The sequence below is a fragment of the Triticum aestivum genome, chromosome 4B (assembly GCF_018294505.1).
Source record: "Triticum aestivum cultivar Chinese Spring chromosome 4B, IWGSC CS RefSeq v2.1, whole genome shotgun sequence".
Lineage (NCBI taxonomy): Eukaryota > Viridiplantae > Streptophyta > Magnoliopsida > Poales > Poaceae > Triticum > Triticum aestivum.
This window is the reverse complement of record NC_057804.1, coordinates 190,511,977-190,535,102: the sequence shown is the minus strand read 5'-3', so window position 1 is coordinate 190,535,102 and position 23,126 is coordinate 190,511,977. Positions and strand designations below refer to the sequence as shown.

Sequence of the window (23,126 nt, the reverse complement as noted above, 5' to 3'; positions counted from 1 at the left end):
ATTTCAACAAATTGAAGCAATGCAATCTAGACACCATATGAAAGATCCAACTAAAATCACTCTACCAAGTTAGATGTGTATCATTATAAGTGGCACTTCAACAAATTAGTGGCAATACATGTTTGAAATGATATGCAAGATGCAACAATATTACACTGTCAACTTGAAGGTGTATCGTCAGAAGTGATTGATGAGGGATATACAAGAAAAGTAGTTTGATGTAAGAACGTGGTTAATAGAAAGACGTAGTATGTACCAAAAACAGGAAGACATGTCATATTCACAGGTATAATGTGTTAACTAAGCAGATGCAATTTACCCTAATTAGAAGCATTACAAGGTAGACACCATATGCAACATGCAACCACATATCACACTGCCAAGTAAGAGCAAGCACCGCGATGGTGGTGTGGGGGAATTGAGGTCATCAACTAGAGAGCTACATTGACTATCTTCATTTAGCCTTGCTGTTTCTTGAGAATCATGTGGGGAGGATGACACTGCACTCTTTAAACGAGTAGGGCGTCTCACTGTAACCCACCGGGGTGACTGTCTCATCATAAGTGATTGATGAGGGATACAAAAGAGCATTAGTTTGATGTACAAACATGGTTAATAGACATATGTAGTATGTATCAAAAACAGGAAGGCATATCATTATCAAAGGTATAACTAGTGGACCCGTTGCGCCAAATGGCGCAGAGGCACACTAAACCCATGTTCGCGATGAAAAAAATATCCATGGTTTAAGGGTTTAGGATTTAGAGATGTATATGCACATTTTAATTTAATAACACAAAGCCGCATTTAAAACAAAATATATGTTTTAGTTACTTTAGTTGTAGGAAAGTCATATGATAAAAAAATGGTGTCTTGTTGTGCATAATCCTTGGGCACCAAGACGTCACGAGGGAAGAAACCCTGAAATGCCACTCCTTAGCCACACGAACGTGTCTGGATATAAGCCATAGCCATGAAAGGGCCTAATGGGCAGAAGCAAAAAAAAATGAATGGGCCAGATCCCTAAACGCCGTGAGAAAAGGAAGACCACCAGAGTCTAAATTAGGAAAAAAGAACTAACAAATAGGGGCAGAGGTGGCTAAAAAAAGGCAACTGAAAATATCTATCTCAAGAAGAAGAAATCATGTGTAGGCTATGGAGCAGCATATCACGCATAGAAAGACAAACCACAGTCAAAAAACACATGCACAATAAGCTAGAGTTCACTTCATAATATATGGGAGTTTTTGTTTTTGCTTTGCTTTGAGATAGCTATCTAAGCAGCCAAAGACTCTAGTTTTAGAGCACGCTTAATAAGGAGCATTCACTTCACTGGTTACATAATTCCTGGTCATGGCTTTGTTCATGCAAGTAGCAGATGCATTAAGAGACTCTCTTGAAGCTGGTCAAAGAGCATTGTAGCGGAGCATTGTTGATGGTGAGCCTAGTTGCATGAATGACCATTTTCCTCTTGAGATGTCAATCGAGGAGAAGCTAATATTATAGGATAGGTAACCTATAGTGAAACACATGACATAACACAAAGTTAAAGCATGCTTATAGCAGATGAATTTAGGAACAACACATGAGAACATATCTGGGTTGTACCTATAGGTAATTAATCTCTGCATAGCTGGCGCAGAGTAGTCACTGCCTTGATTTCTTTAATATCCCTCCCCCTTTCCAGTAGTAGAGCTCCTTTTTTAGAAATTATTCCGGTCAGAGATGAACAATCGCTATGTCTATTTAGGCTTAAAAATGTAGAGGTAGACACACAGTATAAGAATTGGCACCTTTTTTTGTCTTGGTCATCTAACACTGGTCAACCTTATCATTCTTTCCTTCAGCAGTTGCTGAAATAGCTTCAGCCTTATCATCGGACTACTCCTGGTGCACCTAGAAAACCAAGTAGTTTGGTAACAAAGCAAGATGAGATATTAATATCCAAAGGATTGGCTCATGGACGTTTTAGCTCACTCAATTAGCTAGACAGCTTCGAATAGAATTTCTTTATGTCCATCTATATATTTGTATCTTCGTAAAACATGCCAACTAAGTTTTCTTCCTCATGTGAGATAAGCATTTGATTGTACAATTGTGCAATCGAGAACGGCATGAGAGAAAGCCATATCAACATGGCAGCTCTATGTTTTCTTCCTCATGTGAGATAAGCATTTAACTCTACAATTGTGAAATTGGGCAAGGCATGAGAGAAAACTATATTAACACAGCATCTATCTTTTGGTGTACAATTGAGTTTCTTTCATATGAGATCTAAAATATGTGCATTCACATGTGTTTATATGAGTTGTAGAAAGAAAATTTACCTAAGAAGAAGGACCCAATAATCATATTTTCACAAAAGCACAATTAGGGATTACAGAGGATTTTACCCTCGAAGCGGACATGTTCTTTGGTTCGCCCTTTGCTTCTCAGGGATTACACTGAGCATCTCCTTAGCTTCCTATTGCTCGCCTTGTAGGGCACCACTGGTGTACTTTCCCGACCACTCCTTCTTCTCTAGCACCATTCACTTCAATCTACTTCTTATTAGTGAGCAGCACATGTGAGACAAACTCTCTCATCATTTTCAGTGATTGTTCCAATAGAATCCTGCGTGCACAATTATACAAAAGAGACAATGGCGCCACAATATTACATGTCAAAGGGGATTGAACCTAATAATAACTGATGACCCACCAACTTGCAACCTTCAAAATCCAGCTTCAGCTGCAGCCTCTATACACTTTGCTTGAAGTTATCTTGCATACTCACTTCCTGAAACAAGCCTAAAATGGTCACCAGAAGATAATAATTGTGAGCATTTGTATCTTTTTTTGTCGCAAGCTTGGCAGTGTTTTTCCTAAGCTTGCTACATGCCCAAGAACATAGAACAACACATACTTCCAGAATTCAGATTGAATTTGTGTATCCTGATAGTCTTTTAGATCTCTGAAAAATCGTGGAACTGTAAACAGTCAGATCAAGTAACTAACTTCTCCTAATTCCATAGCGAGGTGATCCAATTCGCTTGGACAGTCAGACAACAAATTTTGTATAACAGTAAAGATCTTAGGGCCTTTAGGTGTTTGTTCCTCAGGAGAACATCCAACTTTGAAGCACGGTCAGTTCTAAAAATTAGATGCACCACTGGCCTAGTTGCAGCACCTAGCTTTATCTCCTCTTGCTATTTCTAAATGCAGTGTTGTATTACTACGACTACCGTTTAGATTGGCTAAAACGAAGAAAAGCTAAGAACTAGACTAAAATATAAAATTATCATGTGTTTTTTTAGGCAAAGACAAACATGAACATCATATACCAATCTTAACTCATCTTTTTCTGTATGGAATCAAAAACTGAACCAGGCTGAATGACAAGTAGTTTCATTTACATTTACAAATCAGTAAACAAAAGAAAAGAAAAACATAGCCATAATAAAGAAGAAAATACAAGATGTGTATGTGTTTCATTTACGTTTACAAATCAAAAAATTGTAGGACAATAATTTGCTAAGGGCAGAAAAAAATGACAGCAGAAGAAGCAACAAAATTTAGACATGGCAGAGGTGCAAATTTAGTGAGCATTGACAACTAACCAGGTAATGGAGGGAACATGCTTCCTCTTCTCCATTGAATCCATCACCGCACGGCTAGGTGAGGAGCCACCGTTTGCATCTTCCGCCTTCGTTGGGCGAAAGGAGAGGAAGCGCACATCAATTTCGTCTGTCTTATTCACCGAGCGATGCCGGGCGAGAGGGTGAATGGATCCGTCCTTCCCTAATGAGAGCAGAGTAGCAAGGAAGGGAAGACGAACTCCAGAGGCGCTCCGGGCACCATGAAGCTGGTCGGCTGCGCGGAGATAAACGAGGACATAAACGGCGGTGATTGCGCACCCGATCCAGAGTCATAGAAAGGAAGGAGAATACACTACAAAAAAATACACATTCATGACATTTTGGGCCGAACGAATTTTTTTTCTGTCATACATATGACACTTCTATGACAATAATTGTGACAAAACCCAGTATCATCATAGATGTGGTGGGCTCCTACTTCCATGACAAGAAATCATGACAGAAAATGGGCTTTGCGTCCTGGGCGGGCCAGAGACACAGCTGCATGACATTCTTTGGGCCGTCCATGATGGAAAAAACCGTGGTAGAAGCGAGGGCGAGGAAAATTTCGGCGAGTTCCTGGTTATGGTGGGAGGTCGGGGGCCGAGCGATGCGCGTTTCTCTCGTACACGTATGCGCATGTGTGCGAGGCGTTGGCTCTAACTAAACCTGAGCGAGGCGTTGGGCTCTAACTGAACCCGAGCGATTGCATTGCAGGCTACGCGTTACTGAACCCGAGCGATCGATCGATGGCTGTTAACTGAACCCGATCGAGCGATTCCTTTGCTACTTCTGCTAACTGAAGCCGATCGATGCTGCCTCTCTGGATGAACAATGAGCGTTCGGGGAGGGGGGGGGTTGGATGAACAGTGAGCGGTGGCGTTGCCTCTGGATGAATAGGACCTCGTGGTGTGGAGGGCTGGATGAACAGGACGACCCCGTGGAGGGCTAGATGAACAGTAGACGGTGGAGGGGTGCCCGTGGAGGGGTGGTTGAACAGTAGCCGGTGGAGTAGCGCGCGGTGGAGGCTGGATGAACAGGAGTCCATGGAGGCTGGAGGAGGTCGACGGTGGAGATGAACAGTATCCCGTGGAGTCCCGTTTTGCGGTACGCCACACCCCTCCCGATGAACAGGACCCCCGTTTCGACCGTAGCACTCCAACACAAGTCTGTTTAGTCCATTTTGCGGTATGCCACACCCCTCCCGATCAATAGGACCCCCGTTTCGACCGTAGAGGTCCGTTTCCTCCATTTTACGGTATGCCACACCCCTCCCGATGAACAGGATCCCGTTTCGAACGTGGCCGGTCGAATACAAGGCTGTTTCCTCCGTTCTGCTGTACGCCAGGCCTCGTTTCCATCGCCTGTTCCGTCCAAGCCGGTTGGCTCCCACGCGTTCCGTTTCCTCCCGATGAACACGACGCGTTCCGTTGCCTCCCCATGAACACAACGCATTCCATTGCCTCCCCATGAACACGACGACGACGTTGTTTCTCTGTTCCAACCCAGCCATGTACACAAGCCCTGGTCGTACGTATGCGCGAGTAGGCGTTCGAGACCCCGCCCGTATGTACATACGTGGCCGTATTTTCTTTCTTGCACCCTGGCCGTTGTATGTATGTGTACATGCTACATGTACGCCTCTACTACGACACGTGCGCGCCTCTACTACGACACGTGCGCGCCTCTACAACGACCAGTATGTACGTACACGTTCGCGACCAGAATGACAATGCTATGTACGCTTCGACCAGGTGGGTCCCGACCGTCAGGCACTTCCTTGCCTGCGAAGATGTAGCTGGTGGGTCCCAGCAGTCAGGGGGGCGAATCATTTTTTTTTGCCTGGACGCACTTCCTTCCGTGCGAAGATGTAGCTGGTGGGTCCCAGCAGTCAGGGGGAAATATTTTTTTTCACGAAATACGGTGGCCCGTCTGGTGGGTCCCCGCTGTCAGGTGGAGGAATAATTATTTTGCACGTAATTAGGAGGCACTTCCTTGCTGCGGCCGTGGACCCAGCTGTCAGCCTCTCCATGTATAGTCCACGTCCGATGGAAGCCGTTCCTTGACCACGTTGACCACGCCGCGCCGAGAGCACCATGGTGGTGGACGGCGACGAGGCCTAGGAAGGGGATGACGCAGAGCTGGGGAAGACGCGGCAGTGGATGCCCACACGTAGAGGAGTACGAGGGTTCACTGGTTCGCTGCGGTGTGAGGCTGCTGTCGCCGCAGAATAATAGGGGGTGTGGGTGAGTAGAGGGATGGCCTGACCAGCGGTGGGAGTAGTAGGGGGCGGTGAGGCCTCCGCCACATCGCAGCCGGCCACGGGAGGCAGGGGCACGAGGCACGACCGATGCTGGTTTGGGCGGCTGGAGCAAGAAGACCAGAGGTTGAAGAAGCACTACGGCTGTTGGATGGATATCGTACGGTCACTGGAGCTAGAATCGTGCATATTGACTAAGTTGACAAAGCCCTCCGTCCCCGTCAACTTAGTAGGCCCACAAGTCAGCCTGCCACTATACTGGGTCCCAGCTAACAGGGGGAGTATTCATTTTTTTGTGCGTAATAAGGAGGTACTTCCTTGCGTGCGAAGATATAGCTGGTGCTGTAATGTTTTTTCGTGAAATATAGAGGACCTTTCGGTGGGTCCCTGATGTCAGGTGGAGGAATCATTATTTTGCACGTAATAAGGAGGCATTTCCTTGCGTGCGGCCGTGGACTCAGCTGTCGGCCTCTCCAGGTACAGTCCACTTCAGATGCATGTCGGTTGTTGACCATGTTGACCAGGCCGCGCCGAAAGCACCAGGGCGGTGGACGATGGCGAGGCCTAGGAAGGGAACGACACGGATGTCGGGAAGACTCGGCAGTTGTTTCCCACGCGGAGGGGAGTACGACTGTACGAGGGTTTACTGGTTCATCTGCCGTCGTCGGAGAATAATAGCAGGTGTGGGTGAGTAGAGGGATGGCTAGGCCAGTGATGGGAGTACAATGGGGCGGTGAGGCCTGCGCGGCAGCATAGCCGGCCGCGGGGAGGAAGGAGCAGGCAGTCCAGCCGGCGCTTGTTTGAGCAGCTGGAGGAGGAAGAGCAGAGATTGAAGAAGCACGACGGCCCTTGGATAGACATCGTACGGTGGAGCTAGAATCGTTCATATTGACTAAGTTGACAAAGCCCTCCGTCCCCGTCAACTTAGTAGGCCCACAAGTCAGCCTCCCACCATGGTGGGTCCCAGCTAGCAGGGGGAGTAGTCATTTTTTGTGCGTAATAAGAAGGCACTTCCAGTGGGTCCGAGCTGACAGCGGGGGGAACGTTTTTTTTCGTGAAATACGGTGGTCCGTCCGGTGGGTCCCAACAGTCAGGAGGAAACGTTTTTTCGTGAAATACGGCGGCCCGTCCGGTGGGTCCCAGCAGTCAGGGGGGATTTTTTTTTTCGTGAAATACTGGTGGCCCATCCGGTGGGTCCCTGCTGTTAGGTGGAGTAATAATTATTTTGCGCGTAATAAGGAGGCACTTCCTTGCGGCTGCCGTGGACCCAGCTGTCAGCCTCTCCACGTACAGTACTCTTCCGATGGAAGTCGGTCGTTGACCACATTGACCATGCCGCGCCGAGAGCACCACGGCGGTGGACGACGACGAGGCCTAGGAAGGGGACGACACGGAGCCGGAGCAGACGCGGCAGTGGATGCCCACGCGGAGAGGAGTACGAGCGTTCACTGGTTCGGCTGCGGTGTGAGGCTGCCGTTGCCGCAGAATAACAGGGGGAGTGGGTGAGTGGAGGGATGGCCTGGCGAGCGGTGGGAGTAGTATGGGGGCGGTGAGGCCTCCGCGGCAGCACAGCCGGCCACGGGAGGCAGGAGCATGCGGCACGACCGGCGCTGCTTTGGGCGGCTGGGGCAAGAAGACCAGAGGTTGAAGAAGCACTACGGCCGTTGGATGGACATCGTTGAGCATGCCGTGCCAAGAGCACCAGGGCGGTGGACGACGGTGAGGCCTATGAAGGGAACGACACGGAGCTGGGGAAGACACGGCAGTGGCTGCCCACGCGGTGGAGAGTACGAGGGTTGACTGGTTCGACTGCCATCGCCGAAAAATAACAGGAGGTGTGGGTGAGTAGAGGGATAGACAGGCCAGGGATGCGAGTATGATGGGGCCGTGAGGCCTTCCCGGCAGCATAGCCGGCCACGGGAGGCGGGAGCAGGCGGTTCCGACGACGCTGGTTTGGGCGGCTGGGCAGGAAGATCAGAGATTGAAGAAGCAGGATTGCCGTTAGATTGACATCTAACTGTCTGACACTGGTAGAGTCGATTGTTTCTAAATTTCTTTTTTGAGAAACCTTGTGTACGCATGAACTTAGGCCCACAAGTCAGCCTCCAAATCTGTGGCAGACAACATAAAGCCCATTTGCTATTTTTTATAATTTGCAGCCCATTTGCTAATTCTTAAGTAATTTATTACAACCCATTTTCTGCCCAGGACCACGGTCAAAAAGTTCAACCTTATTTTGCATATTTCGGTGGAGTCCGAACTGTTGTAATCCTGAAATGATAAACATTTTTTAAGAACTTATTGATTTGCCAAAAAAATCGTTTTGTTTTGTAAGCAAATAAGACATGGGACAATTGAGTTGGTTTAAGGGAAAACCAGTGGTAAAAAATTCAGTGCTAGGTGAAAAAAACAAAAATAAGGATGTAAATATTAAAAGGGATTTTTATGTGTTTTCAATATAATGATACATGTATATGAATTAGTAAAACTATAGGTAGAGATTAGAAAACGGATGTAGGACATGCGTTTCAAGAGGAAAATAGAACTGGGCTGTGTGTTTGATTCAGTAAAAAAAACTGCCTGTGGATGTTGTAAGACAAAATATAACTAACGCTGGCGGGCCAAAGGCCAGTAGATACCTGCTGGATCTTTGTGCCCTGTTGTCGTCATGGGCTGGACCTGTTAAAAACAAAACCAACCCTGGGCAGTCTACAGCCTAGTTGAAACTTGCTCGACCTGAAAAAACAATTTACGTGCTCAATAAATGAGAGAATTCTGCAAGTACAGACTGTTAACTGGGATGCAACAGGGATATTGTTTTTTCATCATGATAATAAGTGCATGCACTTGTTTCCAAAAAATTGGAGAACTCGGAATTTGAACGGCAGGTGCTTATGCTACCCATCAAATAAAAATCAGGTGCCTGAAAATTCGTTTCGAAACAAATGATTCAACTTTATATCCACGTCGACCCTCGGCATGATGGTTGGAAGCAAATGCAAGTTCATACCAAAAGATTGTTAACAACAATACCAACTTGCGGACGACAAGGTAGTACAACTACCAATACCAAACTAACTTTTAATCTTTTTACTCCTGGCCCTAGTGTTCGTCTGGTAGAAAATCTTGCAGAGGACCAGCTCCCGCTCCTTCTCTTGCTCCAGGTTCCCGAGGTGGTACTGGTGCATCACCCAGTTGGTCCTCTGCTAGTCAAAGTTCTTGCTGGTGTGCAGCACCAAAACCTTTTTTGCTGCCCGCCAGCCGGCCGTTGACCATCACCGACAAGGTATTGCCGGTCTTGTGCCACATCGCGTGCATGCCGCACTCCGATTGTATCTTGCGACGCGTCCACATGCCCCTTTTGAACGCCCTAGAATTGCGCTGGAAGAAATGCTTCCTTAGGCCACTCAGTGTGATACCTGTAGTATTGTGGAATACAGGTTTTAGTGTACGTAGTTGGCATTTTCATAACATCTTTGGCATGTTGCAGTCACTTGTTTCACTTTTTATTAACTGTCAAATTGTAATTGCTTCACCAGGTCTGCGTCTAAAAAGAAAAATAGAGCTATAAACAAAGGAATATGTTTGTGCAAGTAGACGGCCGATCGGTGTCTTACCTGGAAGTTTCTCAGGTTGGGTGTAGCATATGCCGTGCTCGCTGTCGATGGTTGGTATGAACAAATCGATGAGAGACTGAAATCTCATGCTGTCAGCACTCACTTTGGCCTCAAGGTGCTCGATCAGCTCCTGATCCGTGGGATCGAACTTGACGCCAGCCGGCAGCACCGGCCAATCCTTCTTCGACTTGCATCGGTAATTCCAGTTATATGGTACTCAATGTATGATCAATCGACTGTTTTAAGTGAATGATGAAAGATTTTGACACATAAGTGGTACTCCAAATCTGAAGTCCAGAATACCCGAACACGCCACTGGGATTCTTGTGTCACCTCACGCGCAGCATGTTGTCACGTCAATTCAATGTGTGAACATGATGAATAATTTGACCGATGTATACTAGCACTACTACTGTACTACTTACTAGTCATATTTAGTGTCACAATTTATACATAGATTTAACTAACAAGTACGCACTTGAAGCCTAACTGATATATATATATATATATATATATATATATATATGGCTTCTGCACAACATCTCCATCATCATTATCAGTACATCCTATGCAGGTGAGTTAGGAAGGATGCACTTGATCCCAGGAAGGTATCTATCCTTCAAACCAGAGGAGTGCTTCAAACTAACAACAGTACATAATATCCAACAAAAGAGGGTCGTGCTACAGCAGCAAAATACATGGTCCAGTCTAGATATCAGCACGAATCAAGTTGTGCATATTTGCTGTTGGCATGAACCACATCGCCGCATGTCGGGTTTGCAAAAGCAATCCATCGCATGGAAGCTTGATGCCTTTCACACACTGAAGATTATCTGGCAACAAGCTGTGTCGATGAATCTCTTGATATGGTGATTCATGAAACCCATGGTATGATGTGTAAACACAGTCCCCCCACGTGAATGGAAGTTGCATAGCACGGTAATCATTGCCGGTGGTATGATCGATGATTGGTTGGATGATCGAATAATCGAGCCCGAGGAACAAGGAGTGGTTGCCGAGGCTGTAAACCCACTTCCAGTTGAATACGCCTGGCCCAACGGAGCTAGGATCTTTCTTGAACATGAAGCAGCCATAGCCATCAATGTCACAAACGCCCCACGCATTGTACTGCATGTGGTTTGATGTAATGGTTTGGTCAATTTGGTACGTGCGAATGAGCATCAAATGACCGCCATCAGCTGAACGAGCGATAAACCACCACCCATCGGCTGGTATGATTCCAGGTCCTGGAATCATGAAGGCCGGCGCATTTGCGTCTGCTGCAACAATTCAAATTGGAGACCAAAAGGACAAAAATAAACAATCATGTTCAGAGTATGTGTGGAATTAAGATTATTATAACAGTGACACATATCATAGACAGAGAATTGCAATGCCGTGGTCATAATCATACCCCAAGTTAAAAAAATAAGCCAATGGCTTTCATATTCTAGCAATATGTTATGGTTCAAACATCATGTAACAATGAGAGGAAAACAACTATGACGGCGCCTACTCATATACTACCATAGCACTTACTACTACTGTTCTCATATCAACTCTAAGCAATAACATGCGTTGTTATAAAAATCTTGTAAACAAGAGTAACATATAGCAATCATGATGTTATGCTCATAATATGTATTCTAACAATCATTAGATGCCAATTGTTCTCATATAAACTCTAACAATAACATGTGTGGTCATAAAAATCTAGGAAATGAGAGGAACATATAGCAATGATGTGGTTATAGACATGCTATGTATTCTAAATTTTTAACAACGAACATGTAGTTGTATTCATAAGGTAAAGATGAGATGAGATAGAACAGTTACACGATGATAGATTCCACCAGTATAGGCAACCAATCTGTGCGTCGACCGCGTAAACGATGCCATCATGCACTATAGCATCAGACAGAAATGTTGCCTCAATAGGATTGATGATGCGCCATAACCATGTATGGTGACCGAATTCCAGATAGACTAATCCCATGTTGAACAAGGCAATGAGCTTGTAATCCATGTAGTCTTCTGATGGTGTGGGCACTTCACAGATTACAACTTTCTGCAAACAGAGGTTGAGCCAAAAGCTTGATGCGTCTCGTGCGTAGTAGGCAGGAGTGTCCGGCGGGCAGCGAGGCTCGATGGCGGCGGTATCCAATGATGGAAGGGTGATCTCTCGCTGGGTGTAGATATCCACGAGACACCACGAACTACCGGATTGGTGGATGAGGATGATCCAGTTGGCCTTCATGCCCTCCCAGTAGTGGCCGTGCATGAAGGACAGGTGGACGGGTAGTTGTAACATGTCGAGGGGCACCACGGCAACCTCCGTAGGATCATCAAGTCGGTGTCTGGGCCACCTGCGAGGATCGAGCATCAGCAAGCAGGGTGTCTTGAAAAGAGCTGGCCGGTTGCAGACGAGTAGACGGTACAAAGACACCGAGCATGCGGCCATACGGACGGTGCTGAGTAGGTCCATACGACTACAGATATGCTCCAAGAGAATATCGGGGAGGGAATTCCAATCGTTGCTCTGCGTGTCAGTCGGTTCTGCCATTGGGGTTTTCAGTGCCTGCGAGCCAGCGGGGAAGTGGATTCGGGCGGGCGAGCGAAGAAGCTTCTCCTCGTGTGGCCGAGTAGTGAGTGGGGGGATATGGTACGCGTGAGCTACCAAGGAAGATGGTGCGGGAGGGCGAGCAGTGAGCGGGGGTAAATGGTGTGCGACCGATGATGGGGAAGAGAGGAGGAAGAAGAAGAGAGGAGGAAGAAGAGTGGATGACGGGGAAGAAAGTGCATTAAATCTCAATTCTACTAGTACTACTACCAGGATATATCGTCCTTCGGAGTGTAAATAGTTACACCGATGACATGTGGGTCTACCACAAGAGGGCCCATATGTCAGTTAATGGAGGACAGAGGTGCGTAGGCATATTTGCGGAAGTGTGCTCTACTGGCAAACATGATGGCAGTACTGGGTAAGGCTGATTTAGTAACACCAACACGCTAGTTCAGCTTATTAATTATGTGTCCCATCTGCTGCAGCGTGTATTGTCACTCCATTGCGAAGACTAGTTGAATAGTTCTCTTTGACCGAGATGGGGAATAATGGATCGCGAGGACTTCCTTTCTACAGTATCCCTATGCCTCTACGGTCACTTCACTCATTTTGCTCCGTACCTAGTCACTTGTTGAAATCTGTAGAAAGACAAATACTCCGTATTTGGGAACAAAGGGAGGCTTTTACTCCATATTTGGGAACAGAGGGAGGCTTTTACTCCATATTTGGGAACATAGGGAGTATCACCATATGGAGGGAACAGAGGAAGCTTGAAATATGAACATGTCAATGGGAGGGAGTAAGCCCCATGCATGCATGCATGCAACATGCAACACTCACACGTACACATGGACGCACGCAACACTCATGCACCCATGGGGCACACAACACATGACGCAACACACACGCTCACGCTCAAGTGCTCAACCTACTCCCTACGTCCGTGAAAGACTGTACATTTAGAGATTTAGACATTGACCAGGGCATAATTAACGCCCAAAAGTAGCAGACTTATGTGTGCATGCGACCATTGAGAGAAGAAGATTAAATGAAGGCCATTGCATGATGTAATTAAGGATAGACATGTAGCCTATACCTACAGCACAAGTTGGTGCATTAGTCAATCAATATCAATTTAGATTAAAGGCTAAATGCATTGGAAGTTTAGATGTACATCATGTACTACACTCTTTGTTTTATAGCTGATGTACACTCTTTGTTGGAAGACCAAGGGAGTACACGTGCATGCACTCACATACACAGCCAGGGCGGTTCGCTCGCAAGGGTTGGACTCATGTCACGCCTGCGTAAAGTTTTGTTTAACTGATTTCTTTGCTCTGCCAACTAACAGGTGGGACCCAGAAACCAGGTGACAATTTAACCAGTCAACAAAGTGCCACGTCGACTATGTGGCCAGTCAGTAGGGTGCAATACAGTTCTCTATGATGAGCTAGTGATCGTATAATCACCGCAAAACTATATATAGTGACCGTAAAGAGCGTATTGTTACATACGTTGACCCCCAGTGTATTTTTCTCGTTTCAAATTAAGCCATATTAATCGGAAAGGATGCAGTATGGACTACTAGTACTAGTACTGCTTTGATGTGTCCCGTCAACTCGCCGAACGAGGAGGAGCTTGCTTACTATGCCTCTCCCTCGCCCACACGCACGGTGGTTCGCAGGACGAGGAGAGGGTTTTGACTACAATGCCCTCTCCCTATCCCTCTCCCTCGCCCTCTCCCTCGCCCTCGCGGTGGACATGCAACAGTTCAATCGGTGTTAGATTGCCAAAAGCATATTGTACTGTAGTATCATCATTGTTGGACCTTCCGAAGAGGCGAAGAGCCAAGTGCAAGGTTCACACGCGTACGGGCTGTTGAACCTCCCGAAGAGGCAAAGAGCCAAGCGCAAGGTTTTATAGGAGTTGTCGTCCTAGTAGGAGTTAACTACAACTATAGCAAACGATGCTACTGTATGATGCCGTCACGTCACGTATATCCAAAGCTGTGCCACCTTTTTTTTTCTCAAAGAGCATGTTGGAGCCCGTGCAACAACCACACAAGTTGCACGTACACATAACACATTTACTAGTAATAAATTCTAAAGGACAAATGCTAGTATGCCACACAAGTTCATCTCCAATTCATGTGATAAATTTGTGCATGACTAGTCTACATATATTCACAGTGCTACCTTTCACAATTACTGTACTCCACTTGCACGTTATAGATGGGCTACATGTCCTCCTCCAGGTTCCAGTCCCAGGTGTTCTTCATGGATGGCACGATCCATAGCGGTGGGCAACGGGAATCATTGTTGCAGCTTTCTAGACCGGTTCCACACGATGGAGACTCATCCAAGCTGAAGCGGCATAAATCAGGGATAGCGTGTCCCAGCATGTCGTTCATCCGGCGGTGCGCACTGAAGACACAACCATGCTTAATGAATGACAGACCTTCCGTGTCGTGCAGGGAAGGTGGCATCCGCTTCACAATGGGGTAGCTGCCCCCGATGAAAAGCGAGTACTCTCCAAGAGTGTTCCTCAGCACCCACGTAGCATAACAGGGGTCGAACTCGGCGCCGTTCATCTAGTACACACGGCATCCCAGATCTGCACACATGGTGACATACATAATCAAGGTCCATACATAATAATGTTGGGCTCAAATATGGCGGTCAGTAATACTGTGAAACAAATAGTACTACTCCGATATAGAGGAAGTAAAATAACCGGCTTATTATATATAGCCACTCTTGGCTACATGGATGAGATAGTAAGACATGGAAAAACAAAAATGGTGGGAGCTAGTGGGTTCAAGTCTTCAAGGGCCTATCTAGCTATACGCGTGCTCCAAGGTAAAAAGTACTCCTACTAGTACTACTAAGTATACTATTAGTACAATAATGAAAGAGAAGGCGAGAGGGTTAAAAAATGGAATACTTGGGTAGATGGTGACGGTCCAATCATGGTAGATTGTGTGACCATGTTGCACATCAGTGGTACCATGGGTAACGACTGCTAAGATAGTTGATCCCAATATGCCAAAGTCAGCTACAAGGTTCCAAGTTAGACCGAATCGCGGATGCAAATGCACATCCAGGATCGGCGATCTTATTTTGATCGGGAGATGACTGGTCCCTGCAAAATAATGGAGTACCGTTAGGGATTCAAATGATGGTTTGTGCATTCCGTTTGTAATCTCCCGTACTGTAGGATGGCAACCACATGAAACAAGTCCCCTGGCTTGTCACCATGAAGATGCGGCCTAGATGGCGCATGGCGTCTTCGAACGTGTAGGGGTACAAATTTGTTGCCGCCAACATGCACCAGCCTATGCCGTTACTGCCTCTTGCATTGATGGCAATCCTTATGTCGAACACCACGATGAGATAGTAATCGTCGTAGCCGCGTTGCTTTGTCGGCGGGTCCGCAATTGCTATCTTCTTCAATCTCATGTAGGGGTCTACCGGAACGGCCGCACTGCTGTGGATGTTGTGCAAAATGATGGTTGTATCCAGTCGGAGGTATGCAAGCCAATCTTCATTGGCATCGACCCAGACCTATTTATAAGATGGTGGGCAGCGGAGAAATTACGGGATGGAAATGGAATAACTAAGTACTACATGATCAAACTCCATTACTGACCTGCTCATCGGACAAAATCCGACTACCTCTCAACGTCGGCAGCTCTAGCAGAGTCAACGTGCAACCATGGCCAGGGAGCGGCGGACTGTTCGAAGGATTGTCCCATAGAAGAACCTTCTCCTCGAGGACGCATGGAAGACCAACAAGCATGGCCTTTCCCAAGCCTGTTTAAGCAGCCTCTTGAAAAAGTTGGTGCAGGAAGCACCGAGTCTTGCGGTGGTGAGGACGTCGGAGCAGCGTGTGATTTCTCCCAGAGGATCATCGTCCAAGGTCTCCCAGCCCCGACGAGGAGGAGAACCGCCTGGCGAATCCATGGGAGCAGCGACGAACTGCCTTCTCTTCGGGGGGAGGGGAACTGGCGAGGAGGAGATAAGAGCATAGTAACCGCAGGGCCTCGTCCCTTCCAACTATAGATTGTTCCTCAACGAAGGGGTGAGGCTATTATTTACTACTAGTACTAGAATTATGGAACGTTATGGGATTGCATTATGCTGATAATAGCACTAGTAAGAAATTTTTGGCACTAGGTAGTAGTTTTTGGCGTGGATTAAGAAATTTTGGGTATGTTTTTGCCATTTTTTGTACACACCAACTAGTGTCAAAAAACGTCTTACATTATGTGACGGAGGAGTACGTACTCGTACTGTAGCAGTACTAGTACTACTTTTTCTCAACTAGTAGTGCGATGTACTGTACTTCTAGTCTAGTCTAGTATAGTGCACTAATTTTGAACTCTTGAATCTCAGGGCCGGACCAAGGAGCTACAGTTGGAAGTGGAGGGTACTACTATTCTCTAGAACCATCGCTGTACTATCAATGCAGGGAAAGTACACCTGCGTAGTGGCCTAGTGGGTACTCTCGGTGCTCTATTCAGCTGCTCCTCTCACGTAGCTGGCCTACTCAGCCGCTCCTCTCACGCACACACTAGCAGCCTATTTATCAGCGACGGTTACTGCGGGGGCAGAACATTTGAGTTATTTGATACAACGAGACTAGGCTTTTTTCTTCGATTTGTGGAGGTGTAATGGATCTTGAAGAACTTTGTTAGTAGTTCCTTCTTTATGAATGAGATGAAGCAAAGCTTTTGCCTCCGTTTAAAAAAACACGTCAAGAGGAATTTCTTTTATAGTAGAGCCGATAATGGATTGAAGTCCATGCGTGCAACACCACAAGCTATAGAGTAGTAGTAGAGCACTTTACGCACAGAGCCATATTGCACAGTTCCCAATGCCCAGCCAGGCTTTTCTGGCTCCTCGGGCTTAATTGGGAGGCGCTAGTTTAAATATGCTACTAGCTGATGAGGAAGCTGCAAGCGAGGTGCGGCTAGGGCGAGCACGCGAGCCACGTGATGCTGGGAAGGAAAACCTGTTCACGTGGCTAGGCTATCCAGTGCACCCAGATTGTGGGGCCGCACGTCCATTTGACTTCAAAACTCAAACTACCCGTGTAAAATATTGGCTCGCAGCAAAGTGTAGTAGTACTATTTAAAAAAAGGGCCGCCATGCGTTCAGCCGGGATCGAACCCACAAAATGAGGTATACACTCCCGCGACCACTAGTAGTACTCGTTGGAGTACAACGCAACCTAGAATCGCCTTTTGTCGCTAGTAGTACGTACATTTTTTCCTTACAAGAACCCCTAATAATGCAAGAAACCACTAAAATGCCAAGAAACTACTACCACTTGCATATGTGGCAGACTTAAGATAAGACTACCTTATCAACCATTGTACATGCTCTTACCAACCAGCCCTACCAAGAAACGACTACTCTACAAAGTGTCGTTATAGGCACGTTTCAACCCATGGCCCTGTTTGGATACATTAGTTGTCAATCTAACCCTGCCATCCAAACACCACTTTGGTTAGAGTTAGTTCAGGGTTAGAATCTAACTCGAACCTCTAACAGGGCCCATGTATCCCATTAAGTCAACGCCTTCTATTCGACCAGGCATTATGACTTGTGGGACCTACATGTCAGTCTGCACAAAAATCCCCGAGCGACCTCCTACCTCCGGCCCATCCACCTAGTCATCCTCGTCCATGGGACGCAGCTACCGCCGCCAGCAGAAGGCGAGGTCAAAACCGCCGGCGGTGCGGAGACCATGTTGCGGCAGCCCGGATGCCAGCTCCGTCTGACGCTCGCGGCCGCTAGCTAGCCAAGATAGCTCCGCCCAGCTGCTTGTCCGCAAGGTTTGCTAGCTAGATTGGCACGGCAGCGTGACGGCTTGCTCGCGTGCGCCGCGCTATGGCCAGCCATCTAGCTCGAGCGAAGGCCAGCGCGGCGGCTTGCACGCTCGTGAGTCATGCTTGGGCCAGCCTGCCAACCCGTGTAGAGGCCAGCACGACATCCGGCCCGTCCGACGGAGCGGCGGCCAACTCGCTCATCACCGGCGCCACCGATGAATACACATCAGTACTGTTTGAAGTAATGTTCAGGAAAACTAATGATTTGAGGGGGAATAATAGGATAGAAGGATAGATGTCGGTCCCTCGTGTCAACAGTCAAACAAAATGTGTTGGTTTAAGCTGCCTCGTCAGCACGGACGTGTGGGCCATGTGACAGCCTGATTTTTGCCCTCTTTTCTTTGCCTGGTTTTCATTTGAGTTGGTTTTGAATTTGGAGTTTTTGAATCACTTCATTTGGACTTAACCACCTGGGTACCCCTGAATTTCACCCAAGTGCTCCCTCTCCTCCTCAAAACTATCATTTCACCTCTGGATCAACTCAAAATATTGCTTGGAATATTTTTCTTAAATGAAAAATATTCATTTTGCCCTCCAAAACCCTAGCTAGCCCTTTGTGCTCCAAGGAAACCCTAATTTTTCTTGCCCCAAAAATCCTGAGAAAAATCCAATTATTCTTCGAACCCTAGGGCACCTTTCTGAGCAAAAATATTTCATCACTCTTTGGAATATTTTGGCTACAGAAAATAAATTCATTTCTGGACAGAAATGGTAGTTTCTACAGCAACTACCATTTTACTAGCTCCATTGTACCTGGTTTTTCTTGTGCCTATTTACCTTAGTAAGTGTAAGCTAGCCTCCAAAGCTCAGCCCTTAACTCCCAGTGGTTTGACCACAATAAACCTCCAAAGTTACTATCCAGAAACTTGCTAGCAGTACAACTCCATTTCTACTGCACCTGGATCCAAGCCCAACCGTGGTAACACTTGAAACTACCAAGGACTACACGCCAGACATCAAGTTAGCGCTTAGGGTGGCTTGATGTCAAGGTTCATGTGGTGACCGCGTTCATCCGAGCGTGCTGGCATGCAAAACACGCGCTCTGCGTGCCGCCTAGCGCTCTGTTGAGCGCGTGCTCGCTGCCCAGCCTGCCCGAGCATGCCAAGCCTCGCCACCATCCCCGTCTCCACTCCCTTAACTCCCCCCTGGCACTCGCCGATGCCGGAGCTCGCTGCAGCGGTCACGGGCACGGTCCGGCCAACAACACAGTGCACGGTGCACTGTGCTCGTCGTCTTCCCCCTCGCCCCTATGCTCGTCCACGCCTGCCAATAGTTCCCGTGTGACCTTCGTCGTCTTCCCCCTTATCACTGGCGCCGTTCGTCACCGGGCGCCATGGACAGGTGTCCTCTGGCAGAGCCCGAACCCCTCTCATCGCCCGCCTATAAATGCTGCCAACCCACCGCTCCTTGAGCACCCGCAGCTATTCCCACACCATCCACGAACTAGTAGAAGCCGCAGCCCTGCCGGCAGGCCGCGGGTTGCCTTCCCAAAGCCCGAGCTTGCCGGCAATCCCCTTCGGATCGCCCCCGCAGCTCCAGCACCTCCCAGGCTAGGGCGACCCTGCCAGGGCCTCCACCACTCTGCGGTGAAGCCGTTCCACCCCGTGGGAGCCCCTGGAGCCGCCCCGAATTGCCGTCGTCTTTGTCTCCGGTGACCACTGTCCTCTGCCTCCGCTGGAGAGGCCATTTCCGACGCCGTCCGGTCACCTCTAGCCACGTTAAGGGTACGGGCAGGTGCGCCACCTTCTTCTCCTTTGATCCCCCCTCTCGTTTGACCCCAAGAACCCTCGTCGCCGGCGTGTGCGTCGGCGAAGCTCCGCCTCCCTTTGTTTCCCTCTCCCCCTCCTTCTGGCCTGACTAGCGGGGCCTGCTAGTCAGCCACTCAGTACGCGCACGAAGCGGTATGAGTGGTGGCGCCCTGGGCCTTTACGCCTTCGACGTCACCCCCCAGTCTGTTTATTTTTATTTCAAATTCATTTAAATCCAGGAAACTTCAAACAGCCATAACTTTTTATCTATAAGTCCAAATGCATTGATTCTTTTTGCATTGTGTTCTTTGTCCAAAAATCTAACAGGACCCAAAAGATGGGATTTTTCCTTGCCGTCTAGATTTTCTGGTAATTTTCAGAAGTTTTCTTGATGTTTTCTTTTTGTGGTTTTATTTATTTTCAGTAGAGCAGGCTTGTCTTGAGGATCACCAGGAGATTTGTGAACCTCATCAGCACTAAGGCAAGCCATAGCAACATTTTCATAGTGCCACTTCAATATTTGTGATTTTCCTACTTGAACTTATGATTATTCATGCATTTAAATAATTATTATGATAATTATATTCTGTTAAGTGCTTCTCATATTAAATATGCTTGATTTACATAAAGTTTGAAATGAATCTTGTTAAGTGCTTGTCATGTTAAGTGCTTGTCATGTTAAATGGCAAATAATGTAAATGCGAGGGAGATGGGTTTGTGATGGGTACTTGGTATGTCTTGACTTGAGCGAAGACCTCCCCGGCAACGGCGCCAGAAATCCTTCTTGCTACGTCTTGAGCTTGCGTTGGTTTTCCTTAAAGAGGAAAGGGTGATGCAGCAATAGTAGCGTAAGTATTTCCCTCAGTTTTTGAGAACCAAGGTATCAATCCAGTAGGAGGCTCCTCAAAAGTCCCACGCACCTACACAAACAAACAAAGAACTCACAACCAACACAATAAAGGGGTTGTCAATCCCTTCATGGCCACTTGCGAAAGTGAGATCTGATAAAGATAGTATGATAAGATAAATATATTTTTGGTATTTTATAATATAGATGCAAAAAAGTAAAGATGCAAATAAAAGTAGATTGGAAGCAAATATGATAAGAGATAGACCCGGGGGCCATAGGTTTCACTAGTGGCTTCTCTCAAGATAGCATAAGTATTACGGTGGGTGAACAAATTACTGTCGAGCAATTGATATAAAAGCAAATAATTATGAGATTATCTAGGCATGATCATGTATATAGGCATCACGTCCGCAACAAGTAGACCGACGCCTGCCTGCATCTACTACTATTACTCCACACATCGACCGACTCCTGCCTGCATCTAGAGTATTAAGTTCATAAGAACAGAGTAACGCATTAAGCAAGATGACATGATGTAGAGGGATAAACTCAAGCAATATGATATAAACCCCATCTTGTTATCCTCGATGGCAACAATACAATACGTGCCTTGCTGCCCCTGCTGTCACTGGGAAAGGACACCGCAAGATTGAACCCAAAGCTAAGCACTTCTCCCATGGCAAGAAAGATCAATCTAGTAGGCCAAACCAAACTGATAATTTGAAGAGACTTGCAAAGATAACTCAATCATACATAAAAGAATTCAGAGAAGATTCAAATATTATTCATAGATAAACTTGATCATAAACCCACAATTCATCGGATCTCGACAAACACACCGCAAAAAGAGTTTATATCGAATAGATCTCCACAAGAGAGGGGGAGAACATTGTATTGAGATCCAAAAAGAGAGAAGAAGCCATCTAGCTAATAACTATGGACCCGTAGGTCTGTGGTAAACTACTCACAACTCATTGGAGGGGCAAGGATGTTGATGTAGAAGCCCTCCGTGGTCGATTCCCCCTCCGGTAGAGTGCCGGTGAAGGCTCCAAGATGAGATCTCGCAGATACAGAAGGTTACGGTGGTGGAAATTGTGTTTCATTGGCTCCTTGGATGTTTTCGGGGTACGTAGGCTTATATAGGAGGAAGAAGTACGTCAGTGGATGCCCGAGGGGCCCATGAGACAGGGGGCGCGCCCTATAGGGGGGGGGCGCCCTCCTATCTCGTGGAGGCCTCAGCTGCTTCTTGACTTGCACTCCAAGTCCTCTGGATCACGTTTGTTCCAAAAATCACGCTCCCGAAGGTTTCATTCCGTTTGGACTCCGTTTGATATTCCTTTTCTTCGAAATACTGAAATAGGCAAAAAAACAGCAATACGGGCTGGGCCTCCGGTTAGTAGGTTAGTCCCCAAAATGATATAAATGTGTAAAATAAAGCCCATAAACATCCAAAAGGGGTAATATAATAGCATGGAACAATAAAAAAATTATAGATACGTTGGAGACGTATCAAGCATCCCCCAAGCTCAATTCCTGCTCGTCCTCGAGTAGGTAAATGATAAAAAGAGAATTTTTGATGTGGAATGCTACCTAGCATAATTCTAATGTAATTATCTTTATTGTGGCATGAATGTTCAGATCCAAATGATTCAAAATAAAAGTTCATATTGATAAAAGAAATAGTAACACTTCAAGCATACTAATCAAAGTAATCATGTCTTCTCAAAATAACATGGCAAAAGAAAGTTCATCCCTACAAAATCATATAGTTAGGCTATGCTTCATTTTCGTCACACAAAGATGTTCCCAACTTCTATACCCCCGATGACAAGCCAAGCAATTGTTTCATACTTAAATAATCTCAAACTTTTTCAACCTTCATGCAATACATGAGCGTGAGCCATGGATATAACACTATGGGTGGAATAGAATATGATGATGGGGATTTTGTGGAGAAGACAAAAAAGGAGAAACTCTCACATTGACGAGGATAATCAACGGGCTATGGAGATGCCCATCAATTGATGTCAACATGAGGAGTAGGGATTGCCATGCAACGGATGCACTAGAGCTATAAATGAATGCTCAACAAAAGAAAACTAGTGGGTGTGCATCCAACTTGCTTGCTCACGAAGACCTAGGGCATTTGAGGAAGCCCATCACAGGAATATACAAGCCAAGTTCTATAATGAAAAAATCCCACTAGTATGAAAAAGACAACTTATGAGACTCACTATATGAAAAATATGGTGCTGCTTTGAAGCACAATATATGAGACTCACTACATGAAGAACAAGGTGCTACATTGAAGCACAAGTGTGGAAAAAGAGATAGTAACATTGCCCTTTTTTTCTTTTTTTTCTTTTGGGCCTTTCTTTTTTTGGCCTTTCTTCCTTTTTTGGGCAATGCTCTAATAATGATGATCATGACACTTCTATTGATTACAACATATGAATTACAACTCGAAACTAGAACAAGATATGACTCTATATGAATGCCTCCGGCGGTGTACCGGGATGGTGCAATGAATCAAGAGTGACATGTATGAAAAATAATGCATGGTGGATTTTCCACAAATA

At 46.5% G+C, this 23,126-nt stretch overlaps 1 long non-coding RNA gene across 1 annotated transcript; it reads right to left on the bottom strand.

Moving 5' to 3' along the window:
* Nucleotides 1–989: 989 nt before the first annotated feature.
* On the bottom strand, nt 990–2,730 carry LOC123094716 (uncharacterized). The gene is made up of 4 exons (XR_006445928.1): nt 2,394–2,730; nt 1,794–1,896; nt 1,609–1,698; nt 990–1,516 (listed from the first exon to the last, which is right to left on the bottom strand). It is a non-coding gene; the product is annotated as an uncharacterized lncRNA (long non-coding RNA).
* Nucleotides 2,731–23,126: the final 20,396 nt, after the last annotated feature.